Source organism: Sorghum bicolor, chromosome 7 (genome assembly GCF_000003195.3).
Source record: "Sorghum bicolor cultivar BTx623 chromosome 7, Sorghum_bicolor_NCBIv3, whole genome shotgun sequence".
NCBI lineage: Eukaryota > Viridiplantae > Streptophyta > Magnoliopsida > Poales > Poaceae > Sorghum > Sorghum bicolor.
Window position 1 is genome coordinate 20,579,316 of NC_012876.2, and position 13,703 is coordinate 20,593,018.

Genomic DNA, 13,703 nt, shown 5'->3' on the forward strand with positions numbered 1-13,703 from the left:
CCGTGTCGAGGGCCCGATTGGCTGATTATTTTAGGTGGGGCGCTGCGCTTAGTCTTCGAGTGCAGCATGCCAGTCTCCGAAGGTCGAAGGGATGGATCCGCCAAGACCTATGGTTGGCATCGCCCTTTACCTCCTCGTCAAGCTGTGGTGAGCCTCCTCGTCCCTGTGCCGAGGGATGGAGTGGATGGAAGGCATCGGCCAAGATGGCGTGAGATGGGGCGGTGGCGAGTGAACTAGAAAGAGAGGGAGGCAGATGGTGGAGGGTGGGGCGACCGGTGGATAGGATGAAACGGATGAAGTTAGGGTTTTTATAGCATCATTACATTTGCGAGTGGATAAATGGCTGGGCTCAATATCTATCTACGTGAACCCTTATTAGTGACGTTTTTCAAATCCGTCATGGTAAATTCGTCATAGAATAGCAGATTTCTTATAATGTACATACCTCAACCAAACAAATATATGTATATAGTTTTAGAGCTGTCGGTGTTTTTCCCCCGGGGGGTCACACCAACGAGTAAATTTGTATGCGTGCTCCCTTTTCCGGATGGTGATGCAAGAAGACACAGAGATTTATCCTGGTTCGGGCAAGAGAAGGCCCTACGTCCAGCGGGGGGAGAGAGTTTGTATTATCTTGCACCTAAGTGCTTGTACAGGGACGAATACAAGCGTGGTATGAAGTGTGGAGCTTTACTACGTATGAGCGTGGTCTTGTGTTGTTCTTGTGTCGTCCCCCTGTTCTATTCCTGAGTCTCTCCTTTTATAGCTCCAAGGAGAGACCCAGGGTACATGCGTAGACGCTAGAGTAGGGGTCGATAGCCGCATGGAGCGCTGACCTACTCGAGGCTTCCGTACGGCATGGCCTCGAGCCGTCCCATCTTGATAGCCTGGTGATGATTACGCATGCTCCTGCGTTCTGCCCTGCCCGCCGCCTTGCGCTGGTTCTGAGGTTGCATGCTTGTACGGTAAGGCGGCGGATCCGGTGGGGTAACTGTGATGTTGTCAGTCGACGCCCAACTTGTCCCTAGGGAGGGACCCTGTTCGGTCGAGGGTCGGACGCCGTGTAATATGCTGATATCTGGAGTGCTGACCTTAGATGTCTCGAGGGGGTCCCGATTAGACGTTCCATCCTCGTTTCCTGCGTCCTGACACGCCCTGGGTCGTTCGGTGAGAAGGCTGCAAAAAGAACGATGGGACGGAAGCCTCCCGTGGCCCATGTGTTAGGTGGGGAAGCGTCAGGTGCATTAAATGCTCCGACCCGCGTGCGCGCGTCAGGCGGCGGACAGTGTCCTTGTGCTCGACGCCCTTCGATTCGCTCGAGCCCTTTTCCGTATTCGACGGCAGTTGCTGCTCGAGCCCTGGTCGACTCGCTCGACGGTATTTCCGTCTTCGAGGCTGCGGCCGTCGATAACCGCCCGTGTGTACGGACGGTTTCATTATACGCATTGGTGAGGGTACCCCTTGTTGGTACCCTCAACAGTAGCCCCCGAGTCTTCAGTCGAGCGCTGGCGCTCGAGTGAAGACTTTCGTTTTTTATGGTCGAGCTTCCACGGGGGCGCGCGAGCGACCCCGCGGGGGTAGCCCCCGAGCCCTCGGGGGAGTATTTAGCTCCTTCGGGGGCTTATTTCGCCAAATTTTGCAGAAACGCTTTCAACACCCGTGGCGGAAGGTTCTGTTCGACTTTGCCTTGCTTGGAGGTTTCGATGTACTCTCGATAGAGCGAGCGTCTTCCACCCCAGTTTGAGTTCCTAGCGGGTAGTCCAAGTGAGAACCTGTGCCCCTTTCGAGGGGGTCAGCTGTAGCCCGGAGGCGTCCTCATAAAGCAGGGTCGACGTGGTCGAGGATACCGGTCTCGTTCGATAGAGTCCGGCGGCTCGGTGCCTCCCTTCGGGGGGATTCCTCTCGACTGTCTCAACCCTACCTTGGACATCGCCAGCGAGTCTTCGAGGCGGGCCTCGATTTTCGACCACTCGCTGGGGATCCCTGACTCTTGGCGCTCGAGATCGGCTGTCGAACCCTTTCGACGGGCCAGCCATCGACCTCTCGAGACTATCGTGGGCGCATACCTTGGCTTACGAAGTAAGGAAGCTGCCGTGCCGGTTCGTCTTTCTGCCCGTTGGGCGCACCTTTTGAGGTAAGTGACGTCGCGACACTGTATCGGCGGGGAATTCGGAGCGTCCGGCCTGTGAGGAGAGGAAGGACCGTCAGACGGCGCATTTATGGGGGGAGTTACCTTATTTCTTGGATCTGTCCGTTGGCGGACTGCTGCCTATAAGTACGTCGTGGCGTCGCCGCCGTTCCTCTCCCTTCCGCCTTCTCGCTCTTATTCCTTTGCTGCCTTTGCTTTCTCGCCATCTCACGCGCACACGCCCCCTCGAGCTGTAGTGAACCCACCGTCCCTTCAGCCGAGATGCCTGTAAGACTCGTCGCCGCCGACGACTCGCGCCCGTCGTCGATGACGGAGCGCCGGCTGTTAGAGCTTGAGAAGGAGGGACTGCTGCGCCGCCGCACCTCGCTGTCGTCGCCAGAGTGGATCGCGCCGCCGGCGAGTCACAGGGGGCCTCAGCCGCCCGAGGGCTACGTGGTGTCGTTCGCCAAGTTCCACTGCCACGGTCTGGGCGCGCCCCCAAGCCGCTTCATGCGGGCCCTCTGCTTCCATTATGGGGTGGAGCTCCAGCACTTCTCTCCGAACGCCATCACCGTAGCGGCGGTCTTTGTCGCCGTGTGTGAGGGCTTCCTGGGGATGATGCCGCACTGGGAGCTGTGGCTCCACCTCTACAGGGGCGAGCTGTTTCATGCCCCCACCGGAACTACAGGCGTAAGGAAGCCCGTGCGGGCGGGTTGCCTCAATCTGGTGCAGAAGACGGGGAAGACGGACCGGCCGCGGGAGTACATCCCGGTAGGGTTATCGACAAACCACGCCGGCTGGGACTCCCAGTGGTTCTACCTGCGGAACGACGACGACCTCCTGCCTTCCTACTCGGGCCGTCTGATCTTGGAGCGTCCAGCGGACTGGACGTACGGCGTCGTCCAAGCTCATCAGTCTCGGCTCGACCCCCTCCTTGATGCCCTGAAGAAGCTTCGCCAGGAAGGTTTGACCGCCGCCCTCGTCCTCTCGGCCGTCCATCATCGGAGAGTTCTCCCTCTGATGTCACGACCGTTGAGGATGGACGAGATGGGCCCTGGCGTCTCATCTCGGGACCTCGAGGCGTGTCGGATGTCCAACGAGGCTCCGGCGGACGACGAAGTCGCGGCCCGAGTCAGGGCTGCCATTGCCGGTGATTTTTAGCCGGAGCATGTCAACGGCTTCCCCATGAGACCTGACGCAGGCTCGATCGATCTGGTACGCTTTCTTCTTGCGCGCATCCCCGATTCTAGGTTTCCTTTCTCCCCTCTCTTTTTTTCTAAGTCTACTGTAGTTTTGGCAGGGTCGGATTGATGTCCGGTCCTCGAGGCCTCCGGTAAAGGAGGACGAGGTCGATCGCGACAAACGGTGCCAATCCGCCGAAAAGCTGAAGTCTGCCAAGGACTCTGCAAAGAAGGGGGAGAAGAAAAAGAACCTCGATCGCCAAGCATTAGAGGCGCGTCGAGCCAAATCCAGGCAGAGGGGGGAGCCTGAGGAAGAATCCCCCAACGATGATGACGATGACGCCGAGGACAGCGACGACTCCGAGGGGATGGCGTCGCGCCTCGATCGGATTCTCGAGGGCCCGCCTCGAGGTGACGTCGACGCCCCCCGGACGGAGGCGCCAGAGGAGGGTCCGAGTGGATCTCGTCGTCCCCGGGCCGACACCCCTCCCGCGCCCAAGGCGGGCCAAGACGCACCGCGCCCTCCCCCGGTGCCCAGGGAGAGCGGCCCGGCTGGGTCCCAGGCGTCGGGGCCGCTAACTCGTGGTCGCGCCGCGGCCTCTGAGAAAGGAGACGCCAGCCGTAGGAGCGCGGGTCCCGGCGTCCGCCAGGCGGGGACCGACGTACCTAAGCCAGTTCGTGCCCTCGAGGGGCCTGGAGCCGCGACGCGGGGTGGCTCGAGGACCGCTGGTCGGGGTGGCGGAAGGCGAGCCGTTCTCCCCGTGGGGTAAGCCTTTTTGATGTTGCGGTTTTTGTCTTCCCATTCTTCCACCTTTCCTCTTATGCCGACCTTTTCTCAGGCTGAAGCGGACCCTTGAGCAGGCCCAACCGTCTATGGCCAAGAGGCTCAGAACGGGTGTCGCCTCCAAGGAACCAGGTTCGTAGTTAATTCCCGGGCGTCGCGATGTTCTTATGTTGGTTATCATAACGTCTGACCCTTACCCTTTGTTTTGTAGGCTCATCCAGCCCCCAACCTCCAGCCGTCGTCGAGAGGGCTTCATCTCGTCCCGCGCCTACCCCGTCGCCGCCGACTCATGATGCGGCCCCCCAGACGCGAGCGTCAGAGGGAGCCCCCGAGCCCCCTCGATTGGGGGTCGAGGGGGAACCCATCACCATCAGCGATACGTCTGATGGCATCGAAACGTCTGGGGGCGCTCGCCCTATGGAGGAAGAAGCGTCGACCCCCAACGTCGCGGGACGGACTCCCTAGCCTGCAGGCCTTCGAGCTCTCGAGGCGCAAAGGAAGATGGAGGAGGAGGAGGAGCGGGAGCGCGAGGCGACGCAGCCGTCACTGGAGCAGCAGCAGCAACAACCCCAGCCGGAGGAGCAGCTGCAGCATCAGCGGGAGGAGCAGCAGCAGCAGCTGGGGCAGCAACTGCAGCAGCAGCTGGGGGGCCAAGAGGACGAGCCACTCGAGCCCCCGCCTCAAGGTTTGGCCGAACCGGCGCCACTGGCGTCGCAAGAGCCCGGCGATCAAGAGGGAAACTTGCCGGTGTACGGACCTCCTACCCCAGCGTGGCTCCTCCCGGGGGCGCCTGCCGCGATCCGGGCAGAGTCGGGGCGAGCGGACGGAGTGGTGGCGCTCGCCTGCATGATGCGCACCCCCACCGACCCCGAGTCCGAGATCAAGAGGACGATCTACGGCATGGACGGGATCGCCCCAGGGTTCCTCCGGGAGCGTCGAGCATGGGAGGACCGCTTTCCCTCTGAGGAGGATGAGATTGGGTCGTCTGGGAGCAAGGACGGTACGTGGAAGACGGTGGACGACGACGGGCGGTTCCCTTGCCTCGCCGACCTGTTCTTGCACCACGGGGGTTCCCTCGAGACCGTCGAGAACTTTATCCGCGGCGTCAAGGCGCGGGCTGATCGGGAGATGGAGAACTGGTGTCCCGATCGGATTCGTATCCGAGCTTCCACCGACCCGTCCGAGCCCAATATTTTCCTCGACGACAAGAAGGAGGTCAAGAAGTGGGAGCATGTCGAGGAGCTCCGCCTTTGAATGAAACACGTGGTGGGGCTCCTATCGGACGTCATCAACAACGGGCTTGGGCCAGCTTATTTTGTAAGTGTTTCTCGAGCTCCAATCTTTATGGTGCTTTCTGGTTTCTGTATTCTAATCCCTCCGACCCCTGATTCGTAGGATATGAAAGAGACCTCTCGCATCAAGTCCAGCTTCATACATGCCACAAGGGGCGGATGGGAGCAGCTTCCCCTCCTCAAGGATCAACTCCTCGAGTCGCAGGAAAAGCTGCTTAAAGCTTACAAAGATCTCATAGCACTCGAGGAGGAGAAGAAGGCGAGGGAGGCTGCTTTGGCCGAGGCCCGGGAGGTCTCGAAGAAGGCGGAGGAGGAGGCGATGCAGCTACGGGAGCGGGCTCTTACGGTCGAGGAGGTCGCGTCCAGAGCCCGGGAGGAGGCCCTGTCCTACAAGAGCGTCATTGCGGACCTGGACAAGGAGAAGGGCCTTCTCCAAACCGACCTGGACTCCCTCCGCGATGCCTTCCAGAAGATGAAAGTGGCGTACGTGGACAATGAGGTCGCCAGGGGTGCCGCCGAGGACACAAAGAAGAAGGCCCTCGAAGACCTCGAGATGGAGCGAGCTCGATCCCGCAGTCTCTCTGACGACGTCGAGCGTCTGAAGGGAGAATTGCTGGAGAAGAGTGGAGCCGTCGCTCAGGCTGGCAGGGTGATCGAAGATCTCCGCGTCGCCAATACTGAGCTGGCGCGCTCCAACAGAGAGATCGAGCGTGCCAACACCAGATTGGTCGGCGAGAACACGGACCTAGAGGAGAGCATCAAAGGTATGTTTCCTTTGTCGAATTTCCTTTTTGAGGTGTGCTTGAGTTTTTCCTAAAGCTTCTTTGTATTGGCATTTATAGGGCTCAAGGACGAACTCCTGGCCGCCCAAGCCGAGGCTCGCAACGCCAAGGCTCAGCTCGAGGCTGAGGTTGCTTTGAACCGTCGAGTGCAGACGGCGATAAGCGATCTCTCGACCTCTTGGGAGGTCGAGCCTATGGATGAGTCGAGGGAGGACGCCCGAGGCGACGCCCTGATCGACCAGTTGTGCTACATAAGCGCGACGCTGCGAGATCGGGTGCGGGACGCCCTCCACATCGGGGTGAAGCGGGCGATGGCGGTTGTCTGCTCGGGCTTCTCTTACGACATGGAGGTGGTGTCCCATGGCTTCGTCACCGACATCTCCAAGACCGACGCGGAGAACGAGGAGAGGCTCCATGCCTTGATCGACGACGCGGAGGCTCCTGGGGAAAGGTTGGCCAAGCTCTTCGAGCCTGAGGTGCTCCCTCCTGAGGCTAGCTCGGGCGGAGGCGAGGGCGGTGAGGGTCGTGCCGCGGACTGAGGCCTGCGAGCCTGCTCAGGGCGCCTAAGGCCCCTTGTATGATACTTTATTAATTCTGCTGTTACGTGATATAGTATCTTTTTGTAATTGTTAACTGCTTATTTGTCTTTCCGCTCGAGGTTCCTTTGTTTCTCTTTGTTCCTACGTCTGTATCCCTTGCTCGCTCTTTCGTCAAAAACAAACTCGATTACCTCAAGGGTGAGGAAGTGAGTAGAGTTTCCGTAGCCCAGGGGCGTGGGAGTTCTCCGGCTCATTATCCCTCGGCCTTTGAGGGGGTCGAGGCGCCTTAGCTACTCGAACCGTGCGAGGTTTACCAAGCAAGAAAGGAAAATTTCTTGGCTTTTTCGACGCTTGGGGAGGGGTCGTCCCTCTGGTAGCCCCCGAGGGGGTGCGGACTATGATGGGTCATGGTCGGCATCCCCTTTTGACGTCGAGACTATAACTCGTAACTATTTTTGGTACAGAGAGAAGCCGCTCGAGGGAAAGACTTTATTTATTCATGCGTTCATTTACAAAGTCTTCGTACAAAATGTAGGATCGTAAGTCTAGGACTTCTAGGGGTAGAATCGATGTAGCTGTTCGATGTTCCATGCGTTGGTGAAGACTGCCCCCTTTTCGTCCGCCAATTTGTACGTTCCTGGCTTAAGGACCTCGGCCACCACATACGGGCCTTCCCAAGGTGGGGTCAGCTTGTGGCGTCCTTGGTTGCTTTGCCGGCGTCGTAGGACAAGGTCGCCTACGTTGAGGTCCCTCTTGCGCACGTGCTTGTCGTGGTAGCGTTGGAGTCTCTGCTGATATCTAGCAGAGTTGAGGAGGGCCATGTCTCGAGCCTCCTCGAGTTGGTCGACCGCGTTTTCTTGAGTTTCTTTGTTCGATTGGTCGTTGTAAGCCTTGAGTCGAGGTGACCCATACTCGAGGTCTGTGGGGAGGATAGCCTCAGAGCCGTAGACCATGAAGAACGGGGTGTATTTGGTGGCCCTGCTTGGCGTTGTCCTTAGGCTCCATAGGACTGAGGAAAGCTCCTCGACCCATTTCTTGCCGAATTTCTTCAATCGATTGTAGATCCTTGGCTTGAGTCCTTGCAAAATCATGTCGTTGGCACGCTCGACCTGGCCGTTAGTTCGAGGGTGGGCTACTGCAGACCAGTTCACACGGATATGATGCTGATCGCAGAAATCCAAGAACTTTCTGCCGGTGAACTGGGTGCCGTTGTCGGTGATGATGACATTGGGGATCCCAAACCGATGGATGATGTCGGTGAAGAAGAGGACGGCCTGCTCGGAGCGGATGTTGGTGATGGGCTGAGCCTCGATCCATTTTGAGAACTTGTCAATGGCCACCAGCAGATGGGTGTATCCTCCTTTCGCCTTTTGCAGAGGCCCTACTAAATCGAGCCCCCATACCGCAAACGGCCAGGTGATGGGGATCATCTGAAGAGCGTGGGCGGGCAGATGCGTCTGCTTGGCGTAGAACTAGCACCCATGACACGAGCGCACGAGCTCGATGGCATCCGCCACAGCCGTTGGCCAGTAGAAACCTTGCCGAAAAGCGTTCCCTACAAGGGTCCGTGGAGCGGCGTGGTGGCCACAAGCCCCCGAGTGTAGGTCGTCGAGGAGTTTTCGGCCTTCTTCTACGGTGATGCAACGTTGTAAGACCCCCGTCGGGCTCCGTCGATATAGCTCGTTGTCTTCTCCATAGATCACGTATGATTTGGCCCGTCGAGCGATACGACGAGCTTCTGTCTTGTCTTCTGGTAACTCGCCGCGGATAAGGCAGTCGAGGAATGGTGTGCGCCAATCGAATGGTCGACCCGGTCGTCGTTCTATCTCCATCACCTCTTCCACCATCAAGTGCGTATCGACAGCATTGGTTGGTTGGGCGGTGGTGGTGTCGACGCCAGCCCCCGTGCCTAGGTCGACGGATGGTTCGTGAAGATCCTTTGAGAATGCATCAGGCGGCACTGTGCCTCTGGTAGATGCGATCTTGGCGAGTTCGTCGGCTGCCTCGTTGTAGCGTCGAGCGACATGGACAAGCTCGAGGCCGTGGAACCTGTCTTTGAGTCGACGGACCTCCTTGCAGTACGCTTCCATTTTTGGGTCGTGGCAACTCGAGGTTTTCATTACCTGGTCGATGACGAGTTGGGAGTCGCCTCGGACGTCGAGGCGTCGGACTCCTAACTCGATAGCGATCTTGAGACCGTTGACGAGGGCCTCATATTCTGCGACATTGTTAGATGCGGCAAAATGAATCCTGATTATGTACCTCATGTGGACGCCCAAGGGTGAGATGAACAGCAGGCCGGCTCCGGCTCCCGTTTTCATGAGCGACCCATCGAAATACATCGTCCATAGTTCCGCCTGGACCTGGGTCGGGGGGAGCTGGGTGTCCGTCCATTCTGCGATGAAGTCTACCAGGGCCTGCGATTTGATGGCCTTTCGAGGCGCATAAGTGAGAGTCTCACTCATGAGCTCGACGGACCATTTTGCTATTCTTCCCGTGGCTTCTTTGCTCTGGATTATTTCGCCTAAAGGAAAAGACGAGACCACCGTGATGGGGTGGCCAAGGAAGTAATGCTGCAGCTTGCGACGGGCAAGGATTACGGCATAAATCAGCTTCTGGATTTGGGGATAACGTGCTTTGGTTTCCAAAAGCACCTCGCTGACGAAATATACTGGCCTCTGAACCGGTAACGCATGTCCCTCCTCCTGCCTCTCGACCACCACCGCCGCGCTGACGACTTGGGTCGTCGACGCGACGTAGAGGAGCAGCGGCTCTGCAGGTTGAGGTGGAACCAGGACTGGTGCCGAGGTCAGCGTCTTTTTCAGTTTTTCGAGTGCTTCCTCGGCTTCGGGGGTCCAAGAAAAGCGCTCGACCTTCTTTAGGAGTCGATATAATGGTAATGCCTTTTCTCCTAGTCTCGAGATGAAACGGCTCAGAGCCGCCAGGCACCCCGTGACTCTCTGCACACCCTTGATGTCTCAGATTGGCCCCATTTTCGTGATGGCCGAGACTTTCTCGGGGTTGGCCTCGATACCGCGCTGCGAAACGATATATCCTAGGAGCATGCCTCGAGGCACGCCGAAAACGCACTTCTCGGGATTGAGCTTGATCCGGCTGGTGCGTAAGCAGCTGAAGGCAACCTCGAGGTCCTGGATCCGGTCTCCTCGTCGCTTTGACTTGACGACAATGTCGTCGACGTAGGCCTCGACCGTTGAGCCTATATGTTCGCCAAATACGTGGAGCATGCAACGTTGATACGTGGCTCCCGCGTTTCGAAGCCCAAATGGCATGGTCACGTAGCAATACATCCCGAAAGGCGTGATGAAAGAGGTCGCGAGCTGGTCGGACTCCTTCATTTTTATTTGGTGGTAACCAGAATAAGCATCAAGGAAAGAAAGGGTTTCACATCCCGCGGTAGAATCGACAATCTGATCAATGCGTGGCAATGGAAAGGGAACTTTTGGACATGCTTTATTCAAACTAGTATAATCGACACACATCCTCATTTTCCCATTCTTTTTCTTAACTAATACAGGGTTCGCTAACCAGTCAGGATGATGAACCTCCTTGATGAATCCGGCCGTCAAAAGCTTGTGGACTTCCTCGCCAATGATCTTGCGCTTTTCCTCGTCGAATCGGCGCAACCGCTGCTTCACTGGCTTGGAACCGGCTCGAATCTCCAAGGAGTGCTTGGCGACTTCCCTCGGTATGCCTGGCATGTCCGAGGGACTCCATGCAAACATATCAGCATTTGCACGGAGAAAGTCGACGAGCACGGCTTCCTATTTGGGGTCGAGGTCGGTGCTGATCGTCAGCACCTTGCCGTCGGAGTTGTTTGGGTCGAGCGGGATCTTCTTGGTTCCTTCCGCCGCCTCGAAGCTGCCCGCATGACGCTTAGGCTCTGGAGCCTCAGCGGCCATGGCCTCGAGCTTTGCAACGAGCTCGGTGGAGCTCTCGACCGCCTCCCCGTACTCGACGCACTCGACGTCGCACTCGTACGCGTGCTCGAAGGAGGAACTGACAGTGATGACGCCTTTGGGACCAGGCATCTTCAGCTTCAAGTATATGTAGTTGGGTATAGCCATGAACTTGGCGTAGCCCGGGCGCCCGATGATGGCGTGGTACGTGCCTCGGAACCCAACCACCTCAAAGGTGAGGGTCTCCTTCCTGAAGTTGGCCGTCGTGCCGAAGCAGACCGGTAGGTCGATTCGACCTACTGGCAGTGCCTTTTTCCCTGGCACGACGCCATGGAAACCGCCGGCGCTTGGCTGGAGGCGTCCTCTATCGATGCCGAGGAGATCGAGGGTCTCGAGGTAGATGATGTTGAGGCTGCTGCCACCATCCATCAGCACTTTCGAGAGTCGGGTGTTGACGATGATGGGGTCGACGACGAGCGGGTAGACGCCTGGGGCGACTACCTTGTCAGGATGGTCTTCTCGGTCGAAAGTGATGGGAGTGCTTGACCAGCTAAGGTATTGGGGCACCGCCATTCTTGCTGCAAAGACTTCGCGACGCTCCCTTTTGCGCTGCCTCGTGGTCAATTGAGTCGAGGGCCCGCCGTAGATCATGTAGCAGTCGTGGACGGCGGGGAAGCCGTCGTCATCTTTGTTGTCCTCCTGGCCGCCAGCCTTCTCTTTCTTGGAGTCTTCACGCGTATCTTTTTTGAACCCCGGACTGTCGAAATGCCTTCTTAGCATACGACAATCCTTGAGCTTGTGGTTGGCGCCTCCCTTATGGTAAGGGCACGGCTCTTCCAACATTTTGTCGAAGATGCCTCCATCCGGAGGGCCTCGAGGCTTCTTTCGGTACGTGGCGGCGACAAGGTTGTCGTCGGAATCTTCCCGATGGAACTGCCGCACTTTCTACTTCTTTTTATTTTTCTTGAGGCCCCGACTGGGGGTCCCATCTTCGTCGATGGGTTGCTTGCCTTTTCTTCCCTCTGAGCTGAAGAAGGCGCCGACTGCCTCCTCCCCTGCCGCGTAGTTGGCTACTACGTCCATCAGCTCGTCGACGGTCTGAGGTCGATTGCGACCTAATTCCCGCACCAAGTCTCGACTGGTGGTGCCCGAGACAAACGCCAAGATGACGTCGTGGTCAGGGATGTGCGGCAGCTCGGTGCGCTGTTTCGAGAAGCGTCGGGCATACTCCCGAAGAGTTTCTCCCGACTTCTGCTTGCACTTGCTTAGGTCCCACGAGTTCCCTGGCCGTATGTAGGTCCCTTTGAAGTTACCCTCAAAGACTCTGACCAGATCAACCCAGTTGTGGATCTGATTGGCGGGGAGTTCCTCGAGCCATCGACGGGTGGTGTCGGAGAGGAAAAGGGGTAGCTGTCTGATGATGGCTCGATCATCACCTCGAGCGCCACCTAGCTGACAGGCCAGCCATAGCTCTGGCTTGGTCTCTCCATTGTACTTCGCGATGCTGGTCGGGGGTCGAAATGGATTGGGCAGGGGCGTGCTGCGAATCGCCCTGCTGAACACCCGTGGGCCCGGTGGCTCGGGGGCCACCCGGTCCTCGTCGCTGTCGTATCTCCCACCGCGATGCGCGCTATAACCACGTTCTTCCGCGTCTCCGTGCCGGCGGCGTCTATTTTCTTTGATGTCGTGCCGCGCGTCGTGTCGACGTTGATTGTCGGCAGGGAGGATGAGAGCGGTCTTTCTACCTCGAGGGGGAGGTTGTTGATGGACTGACACCTCCTCTTCGTTTAGAGGCTGTTCGTCGCGCTTCTCTGTGGCAGCTCCTCGTCGTCGAGACGCCGAACTTTCGGCTTGTTGAACTGCTGCCACCTGGAGCAATGTCTGTACTTCATCTCGAATGCGTCGGGCCTGGGAATTCGATGGCTCTGGCATGTTACGTAGCAGCATCGTCGCTGCCACTACATTCTGGCCTGCTCGAGGGAAACGGCTGACAGGTTGCTCCGCCTCTGCGTCACCGACGATTTGTCGATGTACCTCTCGAGCGCGTCTGCGGACACTTCCGCCCGGCGGGTAGGGCAGGTCTTGTTCGAGGATTTGCTCGAGCAGGACGAGGCGCTCGCGGTCTTCGTCGAGCTTCATTTTGAGCTCCCGCAGCTGCGCGAGCTGCGCGGTTCTGTCTTCCTGAGGTGGGGGGTCGACTTGTCCGTCGTTCCCAGGCGTCCTGGGGTCTTCTCGCGCCGCGGGGGCTCGACCACCTGCAGCAGCATCCCGTGTCTCGTCAGTAGTTTCTACCGCCCCGTCGATGTGATAACATTCCCTCGTAGGGTCATAGCTGTCTGTCTCGGAGTCGGAGTCCGGTTCGGCGACGTAGAAACACCCACGTCCTTCCTCCAGCAATCGTTGCCTGAGGGAGGTGATCGAGTATCGTTCAGGGCCTAGACGACGGAGGCCTCGTACTCGGGAAAGGTCCGGCAGCTCGGACGCCGGCCGCCGTGCTTCAGAGCTATGTGGGAGGACCATGGGTCTTTCCAAGTACGTCTGGGCGTTTGGGCATATTGTCCTGGCGAGCGACGCCGCGGCGTTGTCCATTCCGAACGGCAGTGCCGCCCTTGGAGCGAACAACCCGTGTGGAAGTAGACTAGCTGCGGTGGGGGAGAGGGCGCGAGACGCGTCCCCTCCCGTCGTCGCGCGGTGCTGAGTCTTCGCACTTGTTGCTCCGTCACACGGTGCTGCCGACTTGTGGCCCACGTCCAGCCTCGCACGAGTTGTTGGTCGTGCTGAAGCAGAGGGGCCGCGGTGGTGCTGTCCGTGCCTCTTCTTAGGCGGGGAGGCGTGGTGATGAGGGCGTCTCGGGGCTTTCGACCGTGCTGGCGTGACGCGGGCTCCTCCTGGTCCTTTGACTGAGAGCAAGATCATGTCGTAGCCAGAGCCCGTAGACATGAACTCGAGACTCCCAAACCAAATCACCGTGGAGCGCGGAAACGGCGAGGCAAGAGTAGCCATCCGGAAAGGAGTGGGAAATCGATGAAAAACACGCAGGACCCCTACCTGGCGCGCCAACTGTCGGTGTTTTTCCCCCG